Below are 20,982 nucleotides of genomic sequence, written 5' to 3'. Positions count from 1 at the left end.
ATCTAGCCCTTGGACTGTGCACAGTGTGTGATTTGAACTACATCAGCTTTAATCTAGAACTACAATAGTATTTAGTACAATAGCATGTACAGTAGTATAAAAATACCTGCATCCACATACTATTTTACCTTGCGATATTGACATGCGTTGCGCAGCAGTGCGCATTGCAAGGGAAAATAAACACTTGCGATTTGAACTAAAAGCGATGTGATTTGAACTAAAAAGATCACATCACAAGTGATAATCGCACCGTGTGTGGGCACCATTTGAAAGTACTTTTCAGTTGATTTACTGGGCAGCTTTATGAGCCTGCAGTAATCTTATTCTGCAGCCAGATGGCAGTGCATCCCCTCTGATGAATGCAGCAGAGGTTAGGTATTACTTTATTCTCTGTGGTTACAGCCTTTACCTCAGATTGTCACAGCTGCACATCATGTAATAATTCTTTCATGCTACAAATATATTCTAAATAAAAATAACTAACTCACTATGCTCGAAAGGGGAAGGATTGTGCTGTGGGCTCAAAAAACCACAATAGTTATTTTTAAAGATTTATTTTTCATTCTGTTTTAAACAGTCACCTACTTTTAACAAATATAAATAGAAGCTAAAGGTTCAGTGTGGCATACATCCACTAAATTAAGGTGTGTATCTATACATATCACCTAGGGGAGTAATATTTAGAGAGAGCTGGAATAAACTGCTTTAATCTAAAGGAAAGTATGTACAACATAGGTCTCCTACAATTCACTATTACCCCTTTCACATCACACAAGTAACCCGGGTCCCACCTGGGCTGTTGTCAGAAAACAACCCGGGTTGATGTGTGGTGTGAAAGTGCCATCTGAAAACACCCGGGTCCAGCAACCTGGCATTCTGACCTGGGTTATACCAAATTCACATTGCAAATGCAGGGTTGCACCCATTATTTGGACACTGGTCTGCCCCGGGAGCGACACGGCATTTGCGATGCAAGAACCCCTACAGAGACCCGGCAATAAGCAGGGTCACTGACTTCATTGGTGGCGGGGCGGAGCATAGGCATCATTGGAGGTGGGGGAGGAGTCAGCACTTGGAGCTGCTGCTGCCTCCTCCCTATAGTGGTTACCTGTTCACACACTGCACAGCAACTCAAGTCCGACCTTTTTATTCGCGTCTCGGAATGCCGCGTTGCTGGACATGGGTATTTTATGCACTTTCACACCACATGTCTACCCGGCAACAACCCGTGCCCGGGTTATTTTTACAATGTGAAAAGGGTACACATAAAATTCACCCACAATATAGAAAATGGCATAAACAAAATAATCCTATACATGGGCTTAACTAGAAAACACTAGCACCTTGGATATCTCCAGACTCCACCAAATGGTTTTTCCTGTAAATGAATGTTTGTAAATATGAGATGTGAAATATAACATAATATTGAATATGTAAACTAAAGGGGCATACACACGTAGAGATCTGTGCTAAGCAATTTTGCTAAGCTATTTTGCTGGTGTCAAGATCTCTCATGGGGAGCACATACACATGCAGAGATTTGTGCTAAGTGATTTTGCTAAGCAATTTTGCTTAAGCAAAAAAAGTCAGGGTAATGGTTCAGAATGAGAGATTGTGATCAGTATCTCTCATTCTGTACACACAAAGAGATTTGCAGTCATTTGCTAAGCAATCTGACTAGATTGTGACTGCATGCACTGACTTAGTTAGCAAGAGATATTAAATCTCTCGGAGCATACACACGGAGAGATATGTGCTTACTTTATAAGCAATCTAGTTAGATTGCTTAGAAAATAGCACCCATTTTTCTCCGTGTGTACACCCCTTTAGAATCGTATTATTAATGTGAATGTGTGTAATACTAAGAAAAATAAATAATAAAAAGGATTTAATAAAAAAACAAAAAGAAGGGTAATCCTGGTTCGGTACTTGTTTCCTAGCACGGCCACACCGATCATGATCGTGGGCATCGTTAGTAAAAATCGGGGGCATCGCGGCCATCGCATGCACTAAAAAATCGGGTGCGATGGTACCGACGCGATGCCCGCGATTTCCCATAGGAAACAATGTTAAATGCCTCAATTTACCCGCGATGCCCCCGATTTCCCATAGGAAACAATGTTAAATGCCTCAATTTACCCAAATCATCATAGGGAACAATGGTAAATGGGCCAGAAACCCCCAAAACACCCCTGAACAGTGAAATGTCCCCCCAAAAGTAGTTAACGCCACGCCACTATTCTATTCTCAACTCCACGCCGACGTGGATAGTGGGGGTATGAAAAGGACGGAGGACGCGTACCGCCGCCCCTCGCGGGCTCGCTGCGCTCGCCACGCTTCGGGTTCACGTTTATCGTGGGGTGGCGTTAACTACTTTTGGGGGGACATTTCACTGTTCAGGGGTGTTTTGGGGGGTTTCTGGCCCATTTACCATTGTTCCCTATGATGATTTGGGTAAATTGAGGCATTTAACATTGTTTCCTATGGTAAATCGGGGGCATCGCGGGTAAATTGAGGCATTTAACATTGTTTCCTATGGTAAATCGGGGGCATCGCGTCTGGACCATTTAAGCCTTTTTTAGCCGCCTGCGACGCGACCGACGCGATTTTGACTTTTTTCAATGCATTTCAATGGGAAATCGGGGGGCATCGCGTCGGTCGCGTCGCAGACCACTAAAAATTACACCCGCGATTGTGGCCGTGCTAGGAAACAAGTACCCCTGGTTCCCATTCACACTATAGGGAGGCTTCTATGGCTCCAAGCACATAAAATCTGTTTCCAAGGTGACTACTGACAATGATTTATGTCACATTTTACAACTGTTTGTATGTTTATTATGGATTATTAATGTATAACCAAAATACAATATGTGTGTCAAGTGCTTTATATGCCAGATCACACATTTGTTGCCTATAATTTGCAGTTTTTCTCACTTTTGTCCCTTTCTAGATAGTTATCATTCTTAAGTATAATTCCAATATTTTCCAACCATGTACCAAGTGCATTCCTCCCCTCATGCATCCGCAGTAATCAGAGACTGCCTGATCTGGCCCGGTGCGGAGACTGCAGCTTAGTAGAGTGATAATCTGCATAAATCAGCTCAGATACAGGATATATCTGGCACTTTCCTCTGGAAAGCCAGGGAGATCTCTTTCTGAGCTTATGGAACAGAATAATAACTGTGTTTCCGCGCCCATTCAGTGGCGTTAGATAGAGGCTGTGCTACGGGAGGTTTATAGGGCATGAGCAGGGAATCATTTTTGTGACTAGCAAAATATGGGGTTGTTCTGGTTGATTCGCAAGGCTGCATGCACCCTGCATCTGCACATGTGCAGACGCACAACATAGCTCCGGGGGATTGCGTCGGCACCCGCCCTTAAAGCAGCTGACAGTAGGAGAAATGTAACCAGACAATGAGTTCTCTTCTATATGGCCACTGGCAAACGAATGTTCGACCTGCAGGGGGGGGGGCGAGCAGGTCTGAATTGGGTCCGGTGTGTGGTCATTAGATCGACAGGCAATAGCTTGAACACTATTGGTGGACAGGTATAAGGCAGACATACAACAAAAGTTCTGCATGGACAAAATGTGGAAATGAGGAATGTCGACATGGACAAAGCTTGACATGATATTTTTATGATTTTATTTTTTTAACTGACTTGTTGATACTTTACCATCCCACTGGGCATAAAGGAAGACTATAAAAGTGTGCCGAGTACACGAGCCATGGTAGGGGACACGGTACACTAATACAGTGTTAATGTTGGCCTATGTTGCATGAAACCCTGAAAAACTCATGTCAACCTTTTACCATGTTAACCTTTTGCTTTTGTTGTCCTTTTGACCATGTCGACCTAATGCACAACCTTTTTCATGTGTCGATCTTTGCCTGTCGACCAATAGTGGTCTACCTATTTTCTGTTGACCTGATTCTAGCCAACCCAACGATCCACACCCTAGCATTCTCGGATCCTCCAGTTCCAGTGCCGTGACACGTAGAGCAAAGAACCTCAATAAGCCTTCTGTTACCATGGGCCTTATTCTAGTTCACTATTTCTGACAAAATCCTTCTTAGATGGACAAAACCATGTGCACTGCAGGGGGGCAGATGTAACTTGTGCAGATAGAATTAGATTTGGGTGAGTTATTTTGTTTCTGTGCAGGGTAAATACTGGCTGCTTTATTTTTACACTGCAATATAGATCTCACTTTGAAGTAAAACCCCACCCAAATCTAATGCTGGGTACACACCAGGACGACAAGGGTCCAATCCCATCAATCTAGAGTCAATTCCGACCGATTGGATGTAGATTGTGTGGTGATTGGGCCCTTTTCTGTCCTGGTGTGGACCGATATCGATCCGATGAGCGGTCCCGCGGGTCGGTCGGTCGTTCTTCAGATCCTACCTGCTGCAGGTAGGATCTGAAGAACGACCATACTCCCGGGTGCGGGTCGCCATCGGATCGGACCCGCTCACGGTGCACATCGTGAGCAGGTCGTGCCCCCTCGCGCCATCGTGAGCGAGTCGGAAGAAACACTAACGACCCGCTCACTATGTGCATCATGAACGGGTCGTCATGGTGTGTACCCCACATAACTCTCTCTGCACAAGTAACATCTACCCCACCTGCAGTGCACATGGTTTTGTCCATCTAAGAAGGATTTTGTCAGAAAGAGTGAACTAGAATAAGGCCCCATGTTACTTCCATGACTTTTCTTCTGGATACAGCTCATTCTTCTCAGGCCTATTCCATACCTCCTAACTGTCCCAACTGTGCAATTCATGCAAAGCCATGCCCCCTTTCCTGCGTCGGCACAGGAGACCCAATTCTGAGAGGCTGTTGATGTATTTACATTTTGCAGCAGAGTCATTTCAAAGATGTTTTGGGAAGAAGTGTTAAAAATATGATTCATGACATTTCTTAGCGGATAACCCTGCTGCGCTTCCATCATGAAACTGGAGGGATGTGTGTAGGGAGACAGAGAGAGTGTCAATGATAAAGTATACCACAGGTGCCTGGCACCTAGGTAAGGGGGGTAAGATCTCATGGGAACAGAATGTACTTCTTATTTATTTTGCACCCTCTAGAAGATAGTAGACAGGATCTGATTGGTTGCCCAAAGCAACATCATATGTGAAGTAGAATACAAATCTTAGTAAATTTCCCCCTCTGAGGTATACTGTGATCTGGGGGGAATTGGGCTGTATACTGTAATCTGAGGGCACTGTGTTGTATACTATGATTTGGAGGGCACTGTGTGGTATACTGTGATCTGGTGGTGGCGCACTGTATGGTATACTGTGAAATGGAGCAGAGACTCTGAGGTATAATGTGATCTGGAGGGCTCTAGGTGGGAAGCGGTCATCTATTAGAATGAACTTAAGGTCGACATGGGCCAAGGTCGACATGACGTAAGGTCGAATTTGAATAAAGGTCGACATGAGGAAGGTCGACTGGTCATAAGGTCGACATGGGTTTTTCACTGTTTTTTGAGCCGACATGTGCCGACAGGCGGTATTTCATGCCCTACCATCCACTTTTGCGTGGAGGAGGTTATTAAAGCTGTGGCGAGCGAAGCGAGCCACCGTGCCCGAAGCGAGCGATGCGAGGGTCCGATTCTCATTGCCAACTGTGTCCATGTCGACTGTGTCGACATTTGGGTAAAAAACCAGTGAAAAACCCATGTCGACCTTATGACCAGTCGACCTTCCTCATGTCGACCTTTATTCAAATTCAACCTTACGTCATGTCGACCTTGGCCCATGTCGACCTTAAGTCAGGTCGACCTTCCTGCCAGTCGACCTAGTGGGGTCGACCTAATGACTGTAGACCTAAGTGTGGTCTGACAGATGTACCGATTCCCTCTAGGTAGCATACTGCCATCTGTGGGCGCTACTAGGGGACATAAAAAGAACAACCACTGCAGTTAGAGGTGCCACTTTAGAAGCATTGGAGGACCATGTAACCCAAAAAGTTCTAGTTACAGTCCTGGGTATTTGGTCCAAAGTGTTTCTATTCCTTCCTCAACCACTTAACACAAAATTAATTAATTGCCGCCAGCTCTACTCATAGGGCCTAATTAAGACCGGATCGCAGGGAAATTTTGTTCTCAAAATGGGCAAAACCATGCGCAGAGAGTTACATTTGGGTGGGGTGTGTTCAAACTGAAATCTAAATTGCAGTGCAAAATAAAGCAACCAATATTTACCCTGCACAGAAACAAAATGACCATATTACATTTGCCCCCTGCAGTGCTCAGGGTTTTGCCCATTTTAAGAACCAAATTTGTCTGGCAATCGGGTCTTAATTAGGCTCATAGGTTCCCAAATTTACTTGACTAGGGCACCCTAGAATATCAGCATTTGTTCAAGGCACCCCTAGGCAAAAAGTTTCTTATGGATTAATAAAAAATGGTACTCTTTACCTAGAACGGCGCCCATCGCGACCATCGCGACCATCGTATGCACTAAAAAACGGGTGCGATGCGATGCCCACGATTTCCCATAGGGATCAATGTTAAAAGTCAGATTGGACGCGATTTTAGTGTTCAATGCCTCAATGCCCGCGATTTTTCCATAGGAAACAATGTTAAATGGGCCACAGAGCCCTAATAGTCCCCCTGAAGTCTTAAATGGCCCCCACAATTTTTAACTCCACCCCACGATCAACGTGAACCCGAAGCGTGGCGAGCGCAGCGAGCCCGCGAGGGGCGGCTGTACGCGTCCTCCGACCTTTTCATACCCCCACTATCCACGTCGGCGTGGAGTTGAGAATAGAATAGTGTGGCGAGCGCAGCGAGCCACCGAGCTCGAAGCGTGGCGAGCGCAGCGAGCCCCGCGAGGGGACGCGGATACCTTCACAGGTAAACGCGTCCCTTCGCGGGCTTCACAGGTATCCGCGTCCCCTCGCGGGGCTCGCTGCGCTCGCCACGCTTCGGGCTCGGTGGCTCGCTGCGCTCGCCACACTATTCTATTCTCAACTCCACGCCGACGTGGATAGTGGGGGTATGAAAAGGTCGGAGGACGCGTACAGCCGCCCCTTCGGGCATCGCGTCGCACCAGTTTTTTTTTGTGCATACAATGACCGCGATGCCCGCGATTTTTTACCCCCAACAATTTATTTTTTAGGTACTCTTTACCTAGAACGGCGCCCGCGATGCTAATCGCGGGCGCCGTTCTAGGTAAAGAGTACCTAAAAAATAAATTGTGCTTAACTGTTACCCTCAGGTTCAGTTACAGTATGTGGTGGGGAACATAGCCGTGATTCTAATTGTTGTCCATACATTTCATGATTGGCAGCCACCAGCACTAGTTTTGCCTATCACTTTGAGCATACATAATTTGTTTTGGTCGTTAGCCCCCAACCCGAGACACCCTTGCAATCTTCTTGAGGTAGCCCAGGGTGCCTAGGCACACAGTTTGGGAACCAATGTCATAGACCATAAGTTTAGCTAAATGCAGATGTGTAAACATAATGTAGAAAAAAGATGGGCAGTACTTTGGAAAAAATATGTCATGGGTCACTAGATGGCAGCATTGCAATTGGTTTTAAAAGAATGTGTTAAACATTTTGTATGGGAAACTGAGGTATGAATACATGCTTGTATGTGGGAGGGCATTGTGTACAGTACATGTGATAGAAAAAGCTCCTAATGGTAACACTGCATCCCAGGCCTGATTTAGCTACAGTTGGAGTTTTACAAAAATAGCGAAACTGCAACTGGGGGCCAGCGCCAGTGCAAAGCCTTTGTACAACCCAGGCAATCCCCCCCGCCAGCCCCATGACTCCCCCTCTCCCTTCTAGGGGGGATTTCAGCGGTCACTATACACACGCTCCGGGCGGAGGGGGTTGCAGGCGCATTGATTCAGGGCCGGGATCTGGGCGGGGGGGGGGGAACTCACCTGCTCCCTGCTATGGTACCTCTCTATGGTACCTCTCCTCGACGGCTCAGTACCGCCCTCCAGTGGCCAGCACCCTAGGCAAATGCCTAGAGCTGCCTAGTGGTGGCGCCGGCCCTGCTGGGGGCCACACAGCACAGGGCAAGGCCTCCCAGCCTGTAAAGTCCCACAGAGCAATGGTTGCCCCCCTGTTCACAGCTTGACTGGCAAGTAGGTGCATCGCGTCACAGCGGCTGCATGTGATGACATGCAGCTGGCCCGAAAATGGACTGTACACACCTGCATTGTCCGGACCGTGCTCCCTTCTGGGATGTGAACACGCTTTGAGCTTTGGGCATGTGTACTGCGAGCGCTTCACAGAAGTGCAAACATTTACTGATTGGCCCCCTTATACACAAGGGTCGTCCCCTATGTTTCTGGTCTCATAGGTCTTGTGAGGGACAGGAGCTGTGACATGAGTAGGTAGTGAACAGCACAAAATGAGCTCAAAAGTTCACCTATTGGATGTTTTGATTTATATACTAATGACAAGATTAGGAGTTTACTTTATACACTTGCTATGACATACAGATGGAGCCCCTCTTGTCTTTGCCCGGCGGTCGCCAGAACGTCCCCGCTGGCGAGCGCCGGCAGAGAAGGACTCCATCAGACTGGCACACGCGTCCAAGTCGGGACCCTGCCTGTCTCCACTTTAGGGAGATGGGTAGGGTTAGGGAGGGGGTTCGGGGCGGCGGTGGGGACGTCGATGGCGGCAACGGGGAGCTCAATCGAACGGGCACGCGAGCGTCTCATGCACGCATGCCCCCTGGCGATGGCTGGAGAGTCATGGCGATATAATTATACTGTAGTCATTCTGATGGAGATGTACAGTCTGGTGGAGATGCACATTCTGGTGGAGATGTATGAAGCAATGATATGAGTGAATAAGTAGCCCATGCCAACCAATCAGTTTCTACCAGTAATTTTATAGAATGTACTTAAATGCTACCTCAAAGCTGGGGAAGCCTATAGTGCTATACTAAACCGTCTCCAGACTGTTATAGCGTGTGATGGATGTGTTATTTGGCCCTTCGTTTTTACGCACCTTTTTTTTCTAAAACTGAATTTAAAAATTGTCCGAGGAGTGTATGTATTTTAAAAACATAAAAAATAACAAATGGTGGTCCATATTAGATGATGTGAAAGTGATGCTGTCGTCAACCGTTTCCCTTGAACTCCCAGATAAACGATACAGTGCATACACTCTGTACAACCTTAAATGGTCTCCCAATTGCAAAAAAAAGAAGACTTAATGAGAGCTGATTTAAAAATTTCCTCTGATGATAGCAGCTGCGGTGCTGGGCTACATAACTTCCACATATGTCTTTTTCATTAGAAAGTGGTAAACAGATGGAATTCTATTCTCATGGCAATATTTACTTCAACCTGTTTCATTTAATTGGGCTTTAATGTGCTGATTCAACTGCCAGCATTTGGCAAATGTGGTTAGCTATTTGCTGCAGCATTGCTGCAAACTCACCAGGAGAGGGCAGCACTGCATCATCATTGGAATAATCCAGATTTGCATTTGTATTGTGTGATGGTGTTTTACAAAATGTATTAGAATAATAAGAACTGTGCAATATTTTGCAAATCATTTATAATTCTGAGTGTAATAAGGGTTTTGATTTTGATTAACTACATCATGCGCCTCAGTTTATGCTCTATTTCAGGCTGGACACCTTGTGTTCACACTGCATCTTTATTATGGGTGCCGGATAGCTGACAGACAGTCAGGATTCCGACAGTCATTACACTGACGTCGGAATCCCAACCCCTAACGGCCACCGGCTATCCTCCCTCGTGGGTGTCCACGACCCCCATAGAGGGAGAATAGAATAGGTGGCGAGCGTAGCGAGCCACTGCGCCCCCAAGGGGCTTTGTGGTGCACCCCCCCACTGTCTGAGTCCGAGCAGTCGGGATCCTGAGGTCGGGCTAATGACTGTGGGGATCCCGACTGTCGGGGTCGTATAGTAAACCCCTTCATTATAACAGATAGACGAAGATTAGAGTGGGGAAAAGGTGTCACAACAACAAGTATACCTTCCTGGCAAAACTAAAATGCAGGCGCACTTATTAAATTGGCCTTCTATTTATTGTCGGTTTAGTGCAGGCATGTAAAAAATATGGCCCTCCATCTGTTGTGAAACTACAAGTCCCATCATGCCTTGCCACAGTTTTGCTATTAGGGAAAGCTAAAACTGTCGCAAGATATGATGGGACTTGTAGTTTTACAATAGATGAAGGGCCCTAGTTTGGACATGCCTGGTTTAGTGGCTCTTAAAAGCAATGTACAATGAGCAATTTATCGTGCCATGTACAGAAAAGATATTGAATTAAACTGCCTTTTCTTCGTGGTTAACCAGGAGTTAACGCACGCTAACCCACTGATTCCATGTAAACCGAGGAATCAATTGGTTTTCCCACATGTTAAAATGCAGAATCTGCTTTTTAATCTGGATTTATCCTCACAGATCCTGAAGGCTGCGAGAAAAAAATCTCATCCATGGTAATTAGCGCGGGTTCATTGCTAAGAAGACAGCGCCAACAATTAGCTGCAGGGTAAACCCCGCAGCTAATTGAATATGCCCCTATGAGTGACACAATGATCCCATAAATAGGTGCTGATTTTAACGTCTATATTTCCTTCTCCGATTGTGCTCTAATGCAATGTAATTGAGAGGAGAGGGGGAACGGCATAATGCTGCGTAACTCATTAAAAGCATTTTTGGCATTAATACAGAATCATATATGAAAACAATTGTCTCAAAGACTAATAAATGAACAAAGAAAAGTTTTAGTGTAGAGTTACTGAAACATTCCGTCATTAGTGGAAGCTTTGGAATAACATTACATTTTCATGCTGTGATTTTGCGCCCCCTGTTTAACAGTATTTCAGCACATTTTATTCTTAGATAATGAGACGTCAAATCTACGGTTGTAAATTGGATGAATTGCTTGCTCCCATTCTGTTGCAAAGTGGCTTCTTGTGTATAAAGCCTATTATCACAAGAGAAACTAGGTATTGCGGAATCCATAATTGCCCAGTGAAATTCCCAAACAGTTCGATAATAAATGGGTAATGCGTATTTTTATTTTATTTTAAGTTCTTCTGATTTTTAATGTTATTTTATTAGGAAATAATGCATAGAGTTCTCAGAACAATAGCTGTAATAAGCGGCGAGGGCTGCCTGTGGGTGCAATGCTGACCATGGGGATGTGGGTTACCACATGGAAGAATGCCTGTAATGTTGTATCAGGATGGCTGTACACTGTGAGTAATACCAATTTTACACCAAAATCCCAGATCCGACTTGGTATTTGCAACACTGTTCCATTCCGGGTCAGATCTGGGATTCTGTGGTGCAGACCAGGAATATTCCCAGGCCAGCACAGTTTACACTGCACACAGGTGCATTGGGCAGTGCTTGGAGATTACATAATCTCCAAGCGCCGAGACCGCAGTTCGACGCACTGTGGACAAGCCCAGCACCAAGGTAAGTTGCTGGGCTGCCCCCAGCCCCCATCCACCAGGAGAATGGATGCCGCACACAGGCATCCATTCACCTCCTCCCTGACAAAGCTACTGTCTGCACAGTACAGCAGACAGCAGCAGAGGCTGCGTGTGCCCCCCCGCGCAACCTCCATACTGACCGCAGGACTCTGCAGTTGGGAGGTTGGGCTCCTCCATTGCTGTAAACAGGCTCCCGTTTACACCGCCGCTGATCCAGGCCAACAAGCCAAAAGCTAAGGTGGTATTTATGTATTATCACGGCACCCACCTTTTCCATCGTAGGGCATTGTACAACAAAAAAATTGGACCCGATTTTTAATTGTACAGGCACCCAGATGCCTGATTGCTATGTTAAATGCCCCCCCAGACCTGATTTTTAATTGTATACCCACCGTGATGGGTAATGACTATGTTAAATCCCCCCCATTGTTAACACTACCCCACTATCAACGCCAACCCGAAGCGTGGCAAGCGCAGCGAGCCCGCTTCCTCCGACCTTTTCATACCCCCACTATCGACGTCGGCGTGGAGCTGATTTTATATAGTGTGGCGAGCACAGCGAGACACTGAGCCTGAAGCGTGGCGAGCACAGCGAGGGGACGCAGATGACTTCACATATATTCCATGTCCGCTCGCCACGCTTCGGGCTCGGTGGCTCGCTGCGCTCGCCACACTATATATAATCAACTCCACGCCGACGTGGATAGTAGGGGTATGAAAAGTATCGGAGGACGCGTACCGCCAACCCTCGCTGGCTCACTGCGCTCGCCGCACTTCGGGTTGGCGTTGATAGTGGGGTGGCGTTAACAATGGGGGGGGGGGCATTTAACATAGTCATTACCCATCAGGGTGGGTATACAATGAAAAATTGGGTCTGGGGGGGGGGGCATTTAACATGGGAATAAGCCCAAATCGGGCATGATCGCATCGCATGCCATTATAATTATAATTGTATGCTCACGCCCGGGGAAAGGCTCAAACCGGGTCCCATCGCATACCTTAATTAGTGGCATGCGATGCGATGGGCGCCGTGATAATACACAATTACCGCAAATGTTTTTGCAGAGTTTTTGCAAGGTTTTTGTAAAAGGGGTATAACTGATGGGTCCACTGTAAGTCAAAGTGTATTATTCTATTGTGTTTTTTTTAGGCAGACAACATTTGCTTTATAGAGTTTATTGTATTCTAGTCTGTCCAGAGCAGATCATTTGACTGAAAGCTCTATCAATGTTAGCATGTAAGCACTGATTTCTGAGGTGTGGCATATAGTATTACAGCCAGTAGTGTCTTTTGTCTGTAGGTTAACACATGTAAACATACATGTAATACTTTATGGTTGAACTCGATGGACGCACGTCTTTATTCAGCTGTACGTAATAATGTAAACAGGGTCAATGGGCTGATATGTAAATGTTCAGCAACAGTGGCAGCTACAGCACAAACAACATGTAAGATGTATGTAATATATCTGCTGACTGGGGACGGGCTGAGAAGGAGAGTGATACCAAATGCTGAGTGAAGGGTGCTTCTCCGCACCTGTTATTGACAGCACTGCAAATTCCCAGAGACCTGCAGCCGGTACTTGTGTTACATACATCTTAACATATATGTTTATATATGTTAAGTGACATCACCCCCCTTCCCCCCCCTATACACACACACGGCACTGTGTAGTTAGCGCTGCAGCCACCGGTAGTCGTCACAGATAAAACTCAACACATTACTTTTACGGTTAGACTGAGGCAAACTTGTCAACCCTACCATAACAGCCTGGAGGTTCCCAATAATCGGGTGGCCCTACCACCCCCCTCTACTCTGGAAAGGTGGGCAAGCTGCCCACGTGGCCCTGTACCTCCTGCATCCCCCTCCCTCCGGCTGCCAAATACCAGCAATTTGGGGATCTTTGGGGAGGGGGCTGGGCTAAAGTTGGCATTTCACAGCATTTTAGTCCGTACTCTCCTTGTATACCCTTGAATCGTGGCATTTGCATTAAAGGAAACAGGGCTTGATGATGTTCAGCTCCCTGGGCTTCTCCCGGAGAGGAGAAAAAAGTAGGCAATCATGGTGTGAGGATTAGGATTAGAGTTAGACTGCTATAAGGGATGGATAGGCACTTTCTTAAGGATTGGGATTAGAGTTAGGCATTTGGAGGAGAGTTATGGTTAGGCTGCAGAAATTACAGTTATGCTAGCAATATATGGTTGAGTTTCTCCTTTTCATCAGCGACCAGAGATGGTCGCTGATGAAAGGGAACCTCTGCCGGCGGTGCAAGCTCCTGCGACCAGCGACTAGAACAGGGCTAAAAACAGGAGCATGCACCCGGCGATTTATCGCTGGGGCACACTCCCATCACTGGCAATATGGTTGCCAGCGACCATATTTCCAGCGATTTCAGCCCCTATCGCCCCTGTGTGTACACAGCTTTAGAGTTAGGTACCACGGGAAGGTTACGATTAAAATACCATTTTTAAAAAGTGTTGACCTTTTATGTGTAGACCATTTGCATGTTGGCCTTTTGACCCTGTTAACATAAGTCCGATATTGACCGTTTACCTGTCAACATTTGACTTTGTTGACCTATATGCTTTCTCTCTATATACAGTTGAATTTTTAATCCACTTCTAAAATCCAGTAATGCAGGCAGCAATGTTAGTATCAATACTTGTAAAATCTCCCAAAATGTAGTGTTGGTACTGTTTTCAGTGCATCCGGAAAGTATTCACAGGGCTTCACTTTTTCCAAATTAAAATAAAAAAACGAATAAATCATATATACCTATATATTCACAGACTTTGTCATAAAGCTCACAATTGAGCTTAGGTGCATCCTGATGGTTTTCAATGATCATTCTTGAGATGTTCCTACAGCTTAATTAGAATCCACCTGTGGTAAATTCTGTTGATTGGACATGATTTGGAAAGGTACACACCTGTCTAAATAAGGTCCCACACTTGACGATTCATGTCAAAGCACAAACGCCAAGCATGAAGTCAAAGGAATTGTCTGTAGACCTGGGGAAGCAAATTGGCCTCCATCATCTGTAAATGGAAGAAGTTTGGAACCTCCAGGACTCTTCCTAAAGCTGGCCGAACATCTAAACTGAGCATTCAGGGGAGAAGGGCACTAGTCAGTTAAGGGACCAAGAACCTGATGATACCTCTGTCAGACCTACAGCATTCCTCTCTGGAGAGAGGAGATCCTTCTAGAAGGATAACCATCTCTGCGGCAATCCACCAATCAAGCCTGTATGGTAGAGTGGCCAGATGGAACCACTTCTTATTAAAAAAAGCACATGGCAGCCCACCTGGAGTTTGCCTAAATATGCCTGAAGGTCTTTCGAAATATGAGAAACAAAATTCTCTGGACTGATGAGACAAAGTTTGAACTCTTTAACGTGAATGGCAGGCATCATGTTTGGAGGAAACCAAGCACCCATTATTACCAAGCCAATACCATCCCTATAGTGAAGCTGGTGCCGGACGGCTCCCCGACAGTCGGGATTCCGACAGTCATTACTCCGACGTCGGAATCTCGACTGCTCCCTCGTGGGGGTCCACGACCCCCATAGAGGGAGAATAAAATAGGTGGCGAGCTCAGCTCGCCACCGTGCCCGCAGCGTGGCGAGCGCAGCGTGGCCAGCGCAGCGTGGCGAGCGCAGCGAGCCCGCAAGGGGCTTCATTGCGCTCCCCCCGCTGTGCAGTCAGGATTCCGACGTCGGAGAAATGACTGTCGGAATCCCGACTGTCGGTGTGTCATACCACACCCCAGTGAAGCATGGTGGTGGCAGTGTTATGCTGATGGGATGTTTTTCAGTGGCAGGAACTGGGAGACTAGTCAGGATAGAGGGAAAGATGAATGCAGCAATGTTCAGAGACATCCTGGATGAAAAACACTGTTTCCGAAGGTGCATCAACAAAGTATTGAGCAAAGGCTGTGGATACTTAGGCACATGTGATTTCTTCGTTTTTTTCCATTTATTATAAATATGCAAAAATCTCCCAAAACCTTTTTTCCTGTTGTCATTATGGGGTATTTTGTGTAGAATTTTGAGAGAAAAAATTAATTCATGCAATGTTGGAATAAAGCTGTAACATAACGTGGAGATAGTGAAGTGCTGTGAATTCTTTTCGGATGCACTGTAATTAAGCATAGATACGCCCATACTTTATGTGGAGCTAGACAGGTAATGAAAGTTCTGGAATAATAACAAGTTCTTCTTAAAGGAAAAGTACCCCACCCCCCATCCAAAGCAACTTTGGCCCATCTGTCATGATTAACTGGGAGGCTCAAGTTCACTCTCAGATATAAGTAATAATATGCCGCAGGCCCACCCAAGTGCTGCATCCCACTCCCTACTTATGGTTTTTCTACTGGAAAGATGATTAGACTGACAGCAGCAACCCAGTCTGCAGGGGGAACTTGTCTTGATCACAGTGCGGTTTACAGTATGTAACGCTGGAGATAAAGGTCTCTTCACAGCAACTGTATTACTAGTTCATTTAGAGAACCATTTGCAGGACTGCAGCTCTTATAGCAAAGCATGGTTATTGGTGGCTGTGGATTTTACACCTTCTACCTATAGGCTAAGAGGAAGCGGATTGTATCAGATCCACAACTGGCAGATCATCAGATGGATCAAATGATTGAGCGTTTCCATCGCCCCCATCGCAACTCCAATTTTCTGTAAAAAAAAATTGTTATTGTAAAGAAAAAAGTTTTTCTCTAATACCAGCTGCATCAATTCCAGGATGAGGGAAGTGTCAGGGCCTTTATAGTATGAGTTGTCAGTCAGAAAGTGTCTTAATGCTGCTGGCCCCAATTCATGGGGGATGGAAGTACAGTATAAAGGGCAGAAACATCGATGGAAAACATCAACTCGTCCTAAATCAATAAGTTTTTTCAACAGTGTATTGGTATCCAAAAGATACCTCGGGTGTCCCCGTATACACGGTTAAAAAGACAATCTAAAAATACTGAAACATGCTGCATTAAAGAACCCCGTGCCGCCACAATGGGTCTTCCAGGGGGATCAATCAGACATTTGTGTACCTTTGGTAGACAATAGAAAAGTGGCACAATCGGATAACTTGGAATTAAGGCATTCATTAATTCAATAGAAATAACATCACGAGAAACAGCATTATGCAATAACTCACGTAATTCATTAGAGAAGGTAGCAGTCGGATCCCCCGACAACATGACATAAGTCCTTTGATCATCCAGATGAACCATCACCTGCAAATGATATTTGTCCATATCTTGGATGACAAGGGCACCACCCTTGTCAGCACCTTGAAAAACTAAAGAGTTATTCGAGGACGGGTTTTTAATGATGTCCCGATCAGTTCTATTCAAGTTGTTGAAATGCATTCTGGGGGATTTGGCCACCGTCTGTACTTCTGAGTTGAGCATCCTATTAAATGTCTGTATGGAAGCATTGAAGGACTGTGGATCATACCACCATATTGTCTCCTGACAATCATACTGACACTAAACCTGAAATCTTACCGTGGGTTACCACCTACACACAGCTGAGTCCTGAGATTGTGAAAATTGCCCGCAAAAACTGGCCCGTCATCCAATCTGATGCAGATCTAGGATTGGGTAATACAAGGTTATTGCCAAGTTTCAAAAGATCTAAAAATTTGGGCAATTTTCTAGTTAAATCTAATGCCGCACCTCTCACCAATCAACCTATAGGGAGAAGATTGGGCTGTGTTAGGTGCACTTGTACATCTTGCAAATTTATGTTAACAGGAGCCACCTTTAATCATCCACGCACAGGAAAGAGTCTATCCATTAGACATACTCTATCATGTAACTCTTGCTACACTGTTTATCAGATTATCTGTCCGTGTGGACTGTCGTACATTGGCATGACTGAAAGACCTTTCAAAGATAGGATGGCCGCCCATAGATCTGCCATTAAGGGAGCCTTAGTGACCGTCCAGAGTGATCAGCCAGTGGCGCGGCACTTTATGATGGCAAGACATGGGTTGGCCACGATTAGATATCGCATGATAGACCACATACCTGTGCCTATTAGGGGTGGTAATAGAAAACTCATGTTATTGAAATGTGAGGCACGCTGAATTGCAAGGTTGGGTACCCTTACTCCAAATGGGCTCAATGAGCAGTCTGGCATTACATCACTCCTTAATTGACACCCTTCATCACAGTTCGATTACAACATGGTTTAACTTTTTTTACATGCTACTTTATTTAATATACTTTGATCATATTCTCTTATATTGGATTCTCCCATTTTCTTCTGGTGTCTGGTATAATTATTATTTTTTTCATTTATTATTGTTTTTTATATATAAATTTTGTGTTTTTTATCGACATTGTGTCGTTTTGAGTCAACAAGCTCCTGATGTCGACCATATGCTTACTTGCTTGTTGCCTTAAATGTATTTCTATTTATTTAATTTGTTGTGTGACTTTTTTATTTAGTTTTCATGACATTTATGTTATGTTTTGCGGTTTCCATGGTATTTGGTGATGTCATACAATCTGCGCCACTGGGGGTGTGTCGGAGGCAAACGCCGATGCTGTCCATTGACACATTTGGCGCGAGTCTCGTGCACACGCCTCCAGCTGATGTGGATTTCACTGTCTATTTAAGGTGAATGTTACTTGGTGTATTTTAACCTGATGACAATATCGATTGGATATTGAAACGTTGTTGTTTCTAATAAAGCTATTTTGATACTCAGAAGACTCTGGCTGGAGTGCTGCACACCACGACTTTCTATACGATACCCAGCAGTGCGGGCACCCACACAGCAACATTAACGGAGGCAGTGCTTGGCATCCTGTGTTTTATATATATATATATATATCCCTCTCTGGGGGGTTTATACACTTACCCTGTTTTAATATTTATTTTATTTGCTTTATTGATTGGTCATCTAATATTAATTCATTAATATGGGAAATAAATCAAACAGCGGCACTCCGAGGATGATTTTCAAAGCAGTTATATGGACATCAACAGGTATTTCCAACGTTTCGGGACTCGTAGGCCCCTTTGTCATGAAACTCCTAGATATAGGGTGAGCACTTGTTTTATTTGTTTGATACACTAGCACCTTGACAAAGGGGCCTACGAGTCCTGAAACTTTGGAACTACCTGTTGGTGTCCATTTTAATATAACTGCTTTGAAAATCATCCTCGGAGTGCCGCTGTTTGATTTATCTCCCATCTATACGAAAGTGTTCGGAGGACACCGGGATACAAAGATCCGCACCTGGCACTCTCATCTATCTTCCTTAGGCCATGGCCCAACATGGCTCACCATGGCTATCCTATTGTTCTCAGCTGCAATACAATACATAGAACAATGGAGTAGGGGATTAGCAGAGTAATCCAATTACTCACTTAATCCTATTAGAGATAGATGGCAGTAGCTCCCATAGGCGAATCTAGAATTATGGTAATGGGTGGTCCCAGATCTAGATATAACAGCAGGGGGACCTTTGCGCGGCGTAGCCGCGTGCCAAAAAGGGGCGTGGCCTCATGGGAAGGAGGCGTGGCATCACAAAAAGGGGTGTGGTATTACACTTTAGACCATACACCAGGGCTGGGCAATAGCGGCCCTCCAGATGTTGATGAACTACACATCCCAGCATGCCTTGCATCAGTTTCAGCATGGCCACATAGTAAAACTAATGCAAAGCATCCTGGGATGTGTAGTTCATCAACAGCTGGAGGGCCACTGTTGCCCAGCCCTGCCATACACAGTAATGCCCATTACACATTTTAGCAAACTCCGTAATACCCATTACACATAAAGCCACACGCTGTAATGCCAATTACACATAAGGCCACACACCATAATGCCCATTACACATTGTGCCACACATCATGATGCCCATTACATACTATATAACAAAACGTAATGCCCATTACATATTTGCCACATAAGTGCTGCTTACCTACGTGCTCATTGCTAGGGGGTTCGGTACTTCTTTACTTTCACGGCGCCAGCATGGCGCCGCGCGTCAGAGTCCCCTTGCGGGGCTCGCTTCGCTCGCCCACGCTGCGGGCTCGGTGGCTCGCTACGCTCGCCACGCTAATTAAAATCAACTCCATGCCAACATGGATAGTGGAGGTATGAACTATCCATGTTGGCATGGCGTTAACTTCATTTATTTTACTTAGTTTGTGGCGAGCGTAACCCGGAAGTAGCGCGGCGCCATGCTGGCGCCGTGAAAGTAAAGAAGTACCGGGGGTTCTTGCTTGATGGCATTATAGTACCCATTACACATGATGCCGCACACCATAGTACCCATTACACATGATGCCGCACACCATAGTACCCATTATACATGATGAAGCACACCATAGTACCCATTACACATGATGCCGCGCACAATAGTACCCATTACACATGATGCTGCACACATAATGTCCCTTACACATGAAGCTGCACACATAATGCCGCTTACACATGATGCTGCACACCGTAATGCCCCTTACACATTAAGCCACACATTATGCGTAATGCCCCCACATAATGCCACTTGTAGCGTCCCTTAAGCAATGCCCCCAAAAGTGCCACTTACTGTAAATTTTTATATGAGCCTTCACTGCTGCTGCAGGGAGAGATGGAGAGCGGTGCAGCTGCTTCTATGGGGAGAGGAGCAGAGCGCAGCGCAGAGCATGCTCCCACTCCCCTCCTGGTGTCCCCTCTAGCCGAGAGGACATTTTAAATATTGTGCACGCTGTTGTTGTGCGTGAAGCTGCAGGGGTGACAGTCATTGACAGTTGGGCAGAGAGCAGGGGGCTGCCCGGCTGTATTCAGAGCACTGCAGGTCACGGCTGTTTGAAATAATACCCCTTTCACAACAGAAAATGCAGGGATTTACCCGGGAATATGGTCCCAGGATCATGCAGGGACATTCCCACGCTGACCCCTTATACACCAGCCTAGTCCCTGCATTTTCTGGTGCGAGGGGGAGAGACAACCACTCCCCTCTCACTACCCCCCTTTAACCAACCAGCTATATCTTCGGAACCAAATGACCCATTTACATGAGACCAGTATCATATTGAAGAACTTTTGAGTTGGCTTCGAATGATTTTGGTACCGTGAAACTGGGCTGTTTGGTTCCAGAGAAATCTGCCCTCAAAGAACATAAACAGCCATGAAATGACATTTAAGAAAAAGGGATTTTTGTAAGAACTTACCGTTCGAATCCCTTTCTCTGATATGGTCCTGGTGACACAGCTCAACACTGGGATGTAGGAGGGTCCGAAGGAGCCAGGCACCTATCCTAAAGTTTTAGAGGGTAGGCTCCTCCCCTACTGCATCCCTGGACTCTTCAGTTCAATCTTTCAAAGCCACTGGAATACATTAACTCAGTACAAACGCCTGCACATATTATATGCACATTTTATAACAGAAAACTGTTAACTTTTAACCATTTTAACATGAACATCATGAAACTTCTGGCATACTTACTGAGCGTAAGGGAGGGATCGCTGTGTCACCAGGACCATATCAGAGAAAGGGATTCGAA

General features: G+C 45.5%; 1 protein-coding gene across 1 annotated transcript in view; it reads left to right on the top strand.

The window, feature by feature from the left end:
- Window positions 1-20,982, top strand: part of JAZF1 (JAZF zinc finger 1) — a 307,932-nt gene that overhangs the window by 50,311 nt on the left and 236,639 nt on the right. The gene's annotated exons all lie outside the window — the stretch shown is intronic.

This window comes from Crinia signifera, chromosome 5, assembly GCF_055691185.1.
Source record: "Crinia signifera chromosome 5, ASM5569118v1, whole genome shotgun sequence".
Classification (NCBI taxonomy): Eukaryota; Metazoa; Chordata; class Amphibia; order Anura; family Myobatrachidae; genus Crinia; species Crinia signifera.
This window is presented reverse-complemented; position numbering and strand designations above follow the sequence as displayed.